Consider the following 10,236-nt stretch of genomic DNA (forward strand, 5'->3'; position numbering starts at 1 on the left):
CCAGTTAGCATTTGTAAGCAGATGCTAGACCGCAAAATAACTACGGGCGATAACACGTCTCAGTAGCGGCCATGTTGGGTGAGTAGAGTAGTGCCAATTAGCGCTGGTGATTTCCGCCACCTTATTAACCCCTTCGCTGCCAGGCCTTTTCCCCCTCCTGTGCCGAGCCTTTTTTTGGCTATTTGGAGCAGTTCGCGCTTAGGCCCTCATAACTTTTTGTTCACATAAGCTACCCATGCCAAATTTGCGTCCTTTTTTTCCAACATCCTAGGGATTCTAGAGGTACCCAGACTTTGTGGGTTCCCCAGAAGGAGGCCAAGAAATTAGCCAAAAAACAGTGAAAATTTCATTTTTTTAAAAAAATTTGGAAAAATGGGCTGCAGAAGAAGGCTTGTGGTTTTTTCCCTGAAAAGGGCATCAACAAAGGGTTTGCGGTGATAAAATCACCAGCTTCCCAGCTTTCAGGAACAGGCAGATTTGAATCAGAAAACCCAATTTTTCAACCCAATTTTGGCATTTTACTGGGACATACCCCATTTTTACGATTTTTTGTGCTTTCAGCCTCCTTCCAGTCAGTGACAGAAATGGGCATGAAACCAACGCTGGATCCCATAAACCGCAACATTTCTGAAAAGTAGACAAAATTCTGAATTCAGCAAGGGGTAATTTGTGTAGATCCTACAAGGGTTTCCTACAGAAAATAGCAACTGAAAAAGAAAAATATTGAAATTGAGGTGAAAAAAACATCAATTTTTCTCTAAGTTTTACTCTGTAACTTTTTCCTGCAATGTCAGATTTTCGAAAGCAATATACCGTTACGTCTGCTGGACTCTTCTGGTTGCGGGGATATATAGGGCTTGTAGGTTCATCAAGAACTCTAGGTACCCAGAGCCAATAAATGACCTGCACCCTGCAGTGGGTTTTCATTCTATGCCGGGTATACAGCAATTCATTTGCTGAAATATAAAGAGTAAAAAATAGCTATCAAGAAAACCTTTGTATTTCCAAAATGGGCACAAGATAAGGTGTTGAGAAGCAGTGGTTATTTGCACATCTCTGAATTCCGGGCTGCCCATACTAGCATGTGAATTACCGGGCATTTCTCAAATAGACGTCTTTTTTACACACTGTCTTACATTTGGAAGGGAAAAATGTAGAGAAAGACAAGGGGCAATAACACTTGTTTTGCTATTCTATGTTCCCCCAAGTCTCCCGATAAAAATGATACCTCACTTGTGTGGGTAGGCCTAGCGCCCGCGACAGGAAACGCACCAAAGCGCAACGTGGACACATCACAGAAAACAGACCTGTTTTTAGCAAAGTGCCTACCTGTAGATTTTGGCCTCTAGCTCAGCCGCCACCTAGGGAAACCTACCAAACCTGTGCATTTCTGAAAACTAGAGACCTAGGGGAATCCAAGATGGGGTGATTTGTGTGGCTCGGACCAGGTTCTGTTACCCAGAATCCTTTGCAAACCTCAAAATTTGGCTAAAAAAACACATGTTCCTCACATTTCTGTGGCAGAAAGTTCTGGAATCTGAGAGGAGCCACAAATTTCCTTCCACCCAGCGTTCCCCCACGTCTCCCGATAAAAATGATACCTCACTTGTGTGGGTAGGCCTAGCGCCCGCGACAGGAAACACCCCAAAGCGCAATGTGGACACATCACAGAAAACAGACCTGTTTTTAGCAAAGTGCCTACCTGTAGATTTTGGCCTCTAGCTCAGCCGCCACCTAGGGAAACCTACCAAACCTGTGCATTTCTGAAAACTAGAGACCTAGGGGAATCCAAGATGGGGTGATTTGTGTGGCTCGGACCAGGTTCTGTTACCCAGAATCCTTTGCAAAGCTCAAAAATTGGCTAAAAAAACACATGTTCCTCACATTTCTGTGGCAGAAAGTGCTGGAATCTGAGAGGAGCCACAAATGTCCTTCCACCCAGCGTTCCCCCACGTCTCCCGATAAAAATGATACCTCACATGTGTGGGTAGGCCTAGCGCCCGCGACAGGAAACGCCCCAAAGCGCAACGTGGACACATCACAGAAAACAGACCTGTTTTTAGCAAAGTGCCTACCTGTAGATTTTGGCCTCTAGCTCAGCCGCCACCTAGGGAAACCTACCAAACCTGTGCATTTCTGAAAACTAGAGACCTAGGGGAATCCAAGATGGGGTGATTTGTGTGGCTCGGACCAGGTTCTGTTACCCAGAATCCTTTGCAAAGCTCAAAAATTGGCTAAAAAAACACATGTTCCTCACATTTCTGTGGCAGAAAGTTCTGGAATCTGAGAGGAGCCACAAATTTCCTTCCACCCAGCGTTCCCCCACGTCTCCCGATAAAAATGATACCTCACTTGTGTGGGTAGGCCTAGCGCCCGCGACAGGAAACGCCCCAAAGCGCAACGTGGACACATCACAGAAAACAGACCTGTTTTTAGCAAAGTGCCTACCTGTAGATTTTGGCCTCTAGCTCAGCCGCCACCTAGGGAAACCTACCAAACCTGTGCATTTCTGAAAACTAGAGACCTAGGGGAATCCAAGGAGGGGTGACTGGCGGGGCTCAGACCAGGTTCTGTTACCCAGAATCCTTTGCAAACCTCATATTTTGGCTAAAAAAACGCATTTTCCTCACATTTGAGTGACAGAAAGTTCTGGAATCTGAGAGGAGCCACAAATTTCCTTCCACCCAGCGTTCCCCCAAGTCTCCCGATAAAAATGATACCTCACTTGCGTGGGTAGGCCTAGCGCCCGCGACAGGAAACGCCCCAAAGCGCAACGTGGACACCACCAAAATTTTGGAAGAAAACAGAGGTGTTTTTTGCGAAGTGACTACCTGCAGATTTTGGCCTCTAGCTCAGCCGGCACCTAGGGAAACCTACCAAACCTGTACATTTCTGAAAACTAGAGACCTAGGGGAATCCAAGGAGGGGTGACTGGCGGGGCTCGGACCAGGTTCTGTTACCCAGAATCCTTAGCAAAGCTCAAAAATTGGCTAAAAAAACACATGTTCCTCACATTTCTGTGGCAGAAAGTTCTGGAATCTGAGAGGAGCCACAAATTTCCTTCCACCCAGCGTTCCCCCACGTCTCCCGATAAAAATGATACCTCACTTGTGTGGGTAGGCCTAGCGCCCGCGACAGGAAACGCCCCAAAGCGCAACGTGGACACATCACAGAAAACAGACCTGTTTTTAGCAAAGTGCCTACCTGTAGATTTTGGCCTCTAGCTCAGCCGCCACCTAGGGAAACCTACCAAACCTGTGCATTTCTGAAAACTAGAGACCTAGGGGAATCCAAGGAGGGGTGACTGGCGGGGCTCGGACCAGGTTCTGTTACCCAGAATCCTTTGCAAAGCTCAAAAATTGGCTAAAAAAACACATGTTCCTCACATTTCTGTGGCAGAAAGTTCTGGAATCTGGGAGGAGCCACAAATTTCCTTCCACCCAGCGTTCCCCCAAGTCTCCCGATAAAAATGATACCTCACTTGCGTGGGTAGGCCTAGCGCCCGCGACAGGAAACGCCCCAAAGCGCAACGTGGACACCACCAAAATTTTGGAAGAAAACAGACCTGTTTTTAGCGAAGTGCCTACCTGTAGATTTTGGCCTGTACCTCAGCCGCCACCTAGGGAAATGTAAAGAAATGGCTCCCTGTTGCAGTTACCCCCCACTTTTTGCCTGATACTGATGCTGACTTGACTGAGAAGAGTGCTGGGACCCTGCTAACCAGGCCCCAGCACCAGTGTTCCTTCACCTAAAATGTACCATTGTATCCACAACTGGCACACCCTGGCATTCAGATAAGTCCCTTGTAATTGGTACTTCTAGTACCCAGGGCCCTGATGCCAAGGAAGGTCTCTAAGGGCTGCAGCATGTCTTATGCCACCCTAGAGACCCCTCACTCAGCACAGACACACTGCTTACAAGCCTGTGTGTGCTAGTGAGAACAAAATGAGTAAGTCGACATGGCACTCCCCTCAGGGTGCCATGCCAGCCTCTCACTGCCTATGCAGTATAGGTAAGACACCCCTCTAGCAGGCCTTACAGCCCTAAGGCAGGGTGCACTATACCCTAGGTGAGGGTACCAGTGCATGAGCATGGTACCCCTACAGTGTCTAAACAAAACCTTAGACATTGTAAGTGCAGGGTAGCCATAAGAGTATATGGTCTGGGAGTCTGTCAAACACGAACTCCACAGCACCATAATGGCTACACTGAAAACTGGGAAGTTTGGTATCAAACTTCTCAGCACAATAAATGCACACTGATGCCAGTGTACATTTTATTGTAAAATACACCACAGAGGGCACCTTAGAGGTGCCCCCTGAAACTTAACCGACTATCTGTGTAGGCTGACTAGTTTTAGCAGCCTGCCACAAACCGAGACATGTTGCTGGCCCCATGGGGAGAGTGCCTTTGTCACTCTGAGGCCAGTAACAAAGCCTGCACTGGGTGGAGATGCTAACACCTCTCCCAGGCAGGAATTGTCACACCTGGCGGTGAGCCTCAAAGGCTCACCTCCTTTGTGCCAACCCAGCAGGACACTCCAGCTAGTGGAGTTGCCCGCCCCCTCCGGCCAGGCCCCACTTTTGGCGGCAAGGCCGGAGAAAATAATGAGAAAAACAAGGAGGAGTCACTGGCCAGTCAGGACAGCCCCTAAGGTGTCCTGAACTGAAGTGACTCTAACTTTTAGAAATCCTCCATCTTGCAGATGGAGGATTCCCCCAATAGGGTTAGGATTGTGACCCCCTCCCCTTGGGAGGAGGCACAAAGAGGGTGTACCCACCCTCAGGGCTAGTAGCCATTGGCTACTAACCCCCCAGACCTAAACACGCCCTTAAATTTAGTATTTAAGGGCTACCCTGAACCCTAGAAAATTAGATTCCTGCAACTACAAGAAGAAGGACTGCCTAGCTGAAAAACCCCTGCAGAGGAAGACCAGAAGACGACAACTGCCTTGGCTCCAGAAACTCACCGGCCTGTCTCCTGCCTTCCAAAGATCCTGCTCCAGCGACGCCTTCCAAAGGGACCAGCGACCTCGACATCCTCTGAGGACTGCCCCTGCTTCGAAAAGACAAGAAACTCCCGAGGACAGCGGACCTGCTCCAAAGAAAAGCTGCAACTTTGTTTCCAGCAGCTTTAAAGAACCCTGCAAGCTCCCCGCAAGAAGCGTGAGACTTGCCACACTGCACCCGGCGACCCCGACTCGGCTGGTGGCGATCCAACACCTCAGGAGGGACCCCAGGACTACTCTGATACTGTGAGTACCAAAACCTGTCCCCCCTGAGCCCCCACAGCGCCGCCTGCAGAGGGAATCCCGAGGCTTCCCCTGACCGCGACTCTTTGAACCTAAAGTCCCGACGCCTGGGAGAGACCCTGCACCCGCAGCCCCCAGGACCTGAAGGACCGGACTTTCACTGGAGGAGTGACCCCCAGGAGTCCCTCTCCCTCGCCCAAGTGGAGGTTTCCCCGAGGAATCCCCCCCTTGCCTGCCTGCAGCGCTGAAGAGATCCCTAGATCTCCCATTGACTTCCATTACAAACCCGACGCTTGGTTCTACACTGCACCCGGCCGCCCCCGCGCTGCTGAGGGTGAAATTTCTGTGTGGACTTGTGTCCCCCCCGGTGCCCTACAAAACCCCCCTGGTCTGCCCTCCGAAGACGCGGGTACTCACCTGCAAGCAGACCGGAACCGGGGCACCCCCTTCTCTCCATTCTAGCCTATGTGTTTTGGGCACCCCTTTGAACTCTGCACCTGACCGGCCCTGAGCTGCTGGTGTGGTGACTTTGGGGTTGCTCTGAACCCCCAACGGTGGGCTACCTTGGACCAAGAACTAAGCCCTGTAAGTGCCTTACTTACCTGGTAAAACTAACAAATACTTACCTCCCCTAGGAACTGTGAAAATTGCACTAAGTGTCCACTTTTAAAACAGCTATTTGTGAATAACTTGAAAAGTATACATGCAATTTTGATGATTTGAAGTTCCTAAAGTACTTACCTGCAATACCTTTCGAAGGAGATATTACATGTAGAATTTGAACCTGTGGTTCTTAAAATAAACTAAGAAAAGATATTTTTCTATATAAAAACCTATTGGCTGGATTTGTCTCTGAGTGTGTGTACCTCATTTATTGTCTATGTGTATGTACAACAAATGCTTAACACTACTCCTTGGATAAGCCTACTGCTCGACCACACTACCACAAAATAGAGCATTAGTATTATCTATTTTTACCACTATTTTACCTCTAAGGGGAACCCTTGGACTCTGTGCATGCTATTCCTTACTTTGAAATAGCACATACAGAGCCAACTTCCTACATTGGTGGATCAGCGGTGGGGTACAAGACTTTGCATTTGCTGGACTACTCAGCCAATACCTGATCACACGACAAATTCCAAAATTGTCATTAGAAATTGATTTTTGCAATTTGAAAAGTTTTCTAAATTCTTAAAAGACCTGCTAGGGCCTTGTGTTAGATCCTGTTTAGCATTTCTTTTAGAGTTTAAAAGTTTGTAAAAGTTTGAATTAGATTCTAGAACCAGTTGTAGATTCTTAAAAAGTATTCCAACTTTTAGAAGCAAAATGTCTAGCACAGATGTGACTGTGGTGGAACTCGACACCACACCTTACCTCCATCTTAAGATGAGGGAGCTAAGGTCACTCTGTAAAATAAAGAAAATAACAATGGGCCCCAAACCTACCAAAATACAGCTCCAGGAGCTTTTGGCAGAGTTTGAAAAGGCCAACCCCTCTGAGGGTGGCAACTCAGAGGAAGAGGATAGTGACTTGGAGGAAAATTCCCCCCTACCAATCCTATCTAGGGAGAACAGGGTCCCTCAAACCCTGACTCCAAAAATAATAGTCAGAGATGCTGGTTCCCTCACAGGAGAGACCAACACCTCTGAAATCACTGAGGATAGCCCCAGTGAAGAGGACATCCAGTTAGCCAGGATGGCCAAAAGATTGGCTTTGGAAAGACAGATCCTAGCCATAGAAAGGGAAAGAAAAGAGATGGGCCTAGGTCCCATCAATGGTGGCAGCAACTTAAATAGGGTCAGAGATTCTCCTGACATCCTAAAAATCCCCAAAGGGATTGTAACAAAATATGAAGATGGTGATGACATCACCAAATGGTTCACAGCTTTTGAGAGGGCTTGTGTAACCAGGAAAGTGAACAGATCTCACTGGGGTGCTCTCCTTTGGGAAATGTTCACTGGAAAGTGTAGGGATAGACTCCTCACACTCTCTGGAAAAGATGCAGAATCTTATGACCTCATGAAGGGTACCCTGATTGAGGGCTTTGGATTCTCCACTGAGGAGTATAGAATTAGATTCAGGGGGGCTCAAAAATCCTCGAGCCAGACCTGGGTTGATTTTGTAGACTACTCAGTAAAAACACTAGATGGTTGGTTAACTGGAAATGAAGTGTGTGACTATGTTGGGCTTTATAATTTGTTTATGAAAGAACACATTTTAAGTAACTGCTTCAATGAAAAGTTGCATCAGTATCTGGTAGACCTAGGTCCAATTTCTCCCCAAGAATTGGGAAAGAAGGCAGACCACTGGGTCAAGACTAGGGTAACCAAAACTTCCACTGGGGGTGACCAAAAGAAAGGGGTTACAAAAACTCCCCAGGAGAAAGTGGGTGACACTAGAAACAAAGAAAAAGAGTCCTCTGTAGGCCCCCAAAAACCAGAACAGGTGGGTGGGCCCCAAGACACAACCCAAAACAAAGGTGGGTACCAGGGTAAGAACTGGGATGCCACTAAGGCATGGTGCCACAACTGTAAACAGTCTGGGCACCACACCAAGGACACTTCTTGTCCCAAAAACAAACCCCAGAACAAGATTCCAGGGGTAACCAGTGTAGCCATGGGAGATGACTCCTCAGATGAGGAGGTCTTCATAGCCTTCAACTGGAAACAGGGCCCAACAGGTGAGTTGGAGATTCCAGAGGGAAGTAGACACTTCCACCACCTACTGGTGAATGGAATCCCAACCACTGCCCTGAGAGACACTTGTGCCAGTCACACTATTGTGCATGACAGGCTGGTGCTCTCAAACCAGTACATCCCAGGTGAGACTGCCAGAGTAAGAGTTAGCCTAGACAGGGTCACTAAGAGGCCTGTGGCTTTAGTGCCCATAGAAGTGGGTGGCACTCTTAGCTGGAGAAGGGTAGTAGTCAGTACAGACCTCCCCCTTGATTGTCTCCTTGGAAATGACTACCCAGAGGTTAGTCAGAGCCCAAGAGAGGAACTGGTCCAGTGCCAGTCCTCTCCCAAGGATTCTGGAAGTCCTGCCTCTGCAGTAAATGCAAGCAGGCCCCAGAAGAAGAAGAAAAGAAAACAGAGTAGGAAGGGTGGACAACCTTTAGCCAAGGTTACAGCAAGCCAAGGAGATTCTGCTCCAGTAGGGGAGAACTCCAAAAATGGCCCTGATAAAGTCCAACCTGACCCACAAGAAGTCCTGGCTAGTCAGGCAACTGTTAAACCTGAGTGGGTGGCTCCTCAGCTAACAGAAGAAAGAGTGGAAGAAGGGTGTTTACTACAAGATGTGGTAACCCCCCACTCTAATGCAGCAGACAGGCAACCTGAACCCAAAGAGGCCTGTAACTTAGCCCCTTCCCTTTTAGGTGAAGAGCTAAAGGTGTGGTTCTGGGCACTAACAGCTGTCAGTGGCCTCTGCTGGGTGTTAGCCTTTATGGCTGCACTATCCTTAGCATGGTGGTCTGACCCCATGCCAAATAGCAAGTTAGGCCCCCTGACCCTATTGGTCATGGTGGGGTTACTCCAGCTCTGGGTAACCTCTCTGGGTAAGCTAGGGGTAACCCTGGCCAAGATAAGGTTAGCAGAGGTGGATACCTCTAAGACCAAAATAGAAAGAATGGGTGGAGACATTGAAGAGGCAGACAAGAGGCAATTCAGACTAGGTCCTATCACTGTGGAAGTAGGTCAGTTCCCCAAAGGGAATGACCTGAACAGAAGGATGTAAGGCAGAGTAGGCCCTGCAACTAACAAGCCTATTTCTCCTACTCTTCCTCGCCTGACAGACTAGGAAGACTCTCCCAGCTTGGGCTGAGTCTCCTGGCCTGTGGGCTGGGGGGGGCTTGTGTAAAGAAATGGCTCCCTGTTGCAGTTACCCCCCACTTTTTGCCTGATACTGATGCTGACTTGACTGAGAAGAGTGCTGGGACCCGGCTAACCAGGCCCCAGCACCAGTGTTCCTTCACCTAAAATGTACCATTGTATCCACAACTGGCACACCCTGGCATTCAGATAAGTCCCTTGTAATTGGTACTTCTAGTACCCAGGGCCCTGATGCCAAGGAAGGTCTCTAAGGGCTGCAGCATGTCTTATGCCACCCTAGAGACCCCTCACTCAGCACAGACACACTGCTTACAAGCCTGTGTGTGCTAGTGAGAACAAAATGAGTAAGTCGACATGGCACTCCCCTCAGGGTGCCATGCCAGCCTCTCACTGCCTATGCAGTATAGGTAAGACACCCCTCTAGCAGGCCTTACAGCCCTAAGGCAGGGTGCACTATACCCTAGGTGAGGGTACCAGTGCATGAGCATGGTACCCCTACAGTGTCTAAACAAAACCTTAGACATTGTAAGTGCAGGGTAGCCATAAGAGTATATGGTCTGGGAGTCTGTCAAACACGAACTCCACAGCACCATAATGGCTACACTGAAAACTGGGAAGTTTGGTATCAAACTTCTCAGCACAATAAATGCACACTGATGCCAGTGTACATTTTATTGTAAAATACACCACAGAGGGCACCTTAGAGGTGCCCCCTGAAACTTAACCGACTATCTGTGTAGGCTGACTAGTTTTAGCAGCCTGCCACAAACCGAGACATGTTGCTGGCCCCATGGGGAGAGTGCCTTTGTCACTCTGAGGCCAGTAACAAAGCCTGCACTGGGTGGAGATGCTAACACCTCTCCCAGGCAGGAATTGTCACACCTGGCGGTGAGCCTCAAAGGCTCACCTCCTTTGTGCCAACCCAGCAGGACACTCCAGCTAGTGGAGTTGCCCGCCCCCTCCGGCCAGGCCCCACTTTTGGCGGCAAGGCCGGAGAAAATAATGAGAAAAACAAGGAGGAGTCACTGGCCAGTCAGGACAGCCCCTAAGGTGTCCTGAACTGAAGTGACTCTAACTTTTAGAAATCCTCCATCTTGCAGATGGAGGATTCCCCCAATAGGGTTAGGATTGTGACCCCCTCCCCTTGGGAGG

Source organism: Pleurodeles waltl, chromosome 1_2, assembly GCF_031143425.1.
Source record: "Pleurodeles waltl isolate 20211129_DDA chromosome 1_2, aPleWal1.hap1.20221129, whole genome shotgun sequence".
NCBI classification, from domain to species: Eukaryota; Metazoa; Chordata; class Amphibia; order Caudata; family Salamandridae; genus Pleurodeles; species Pleurodeles waltl.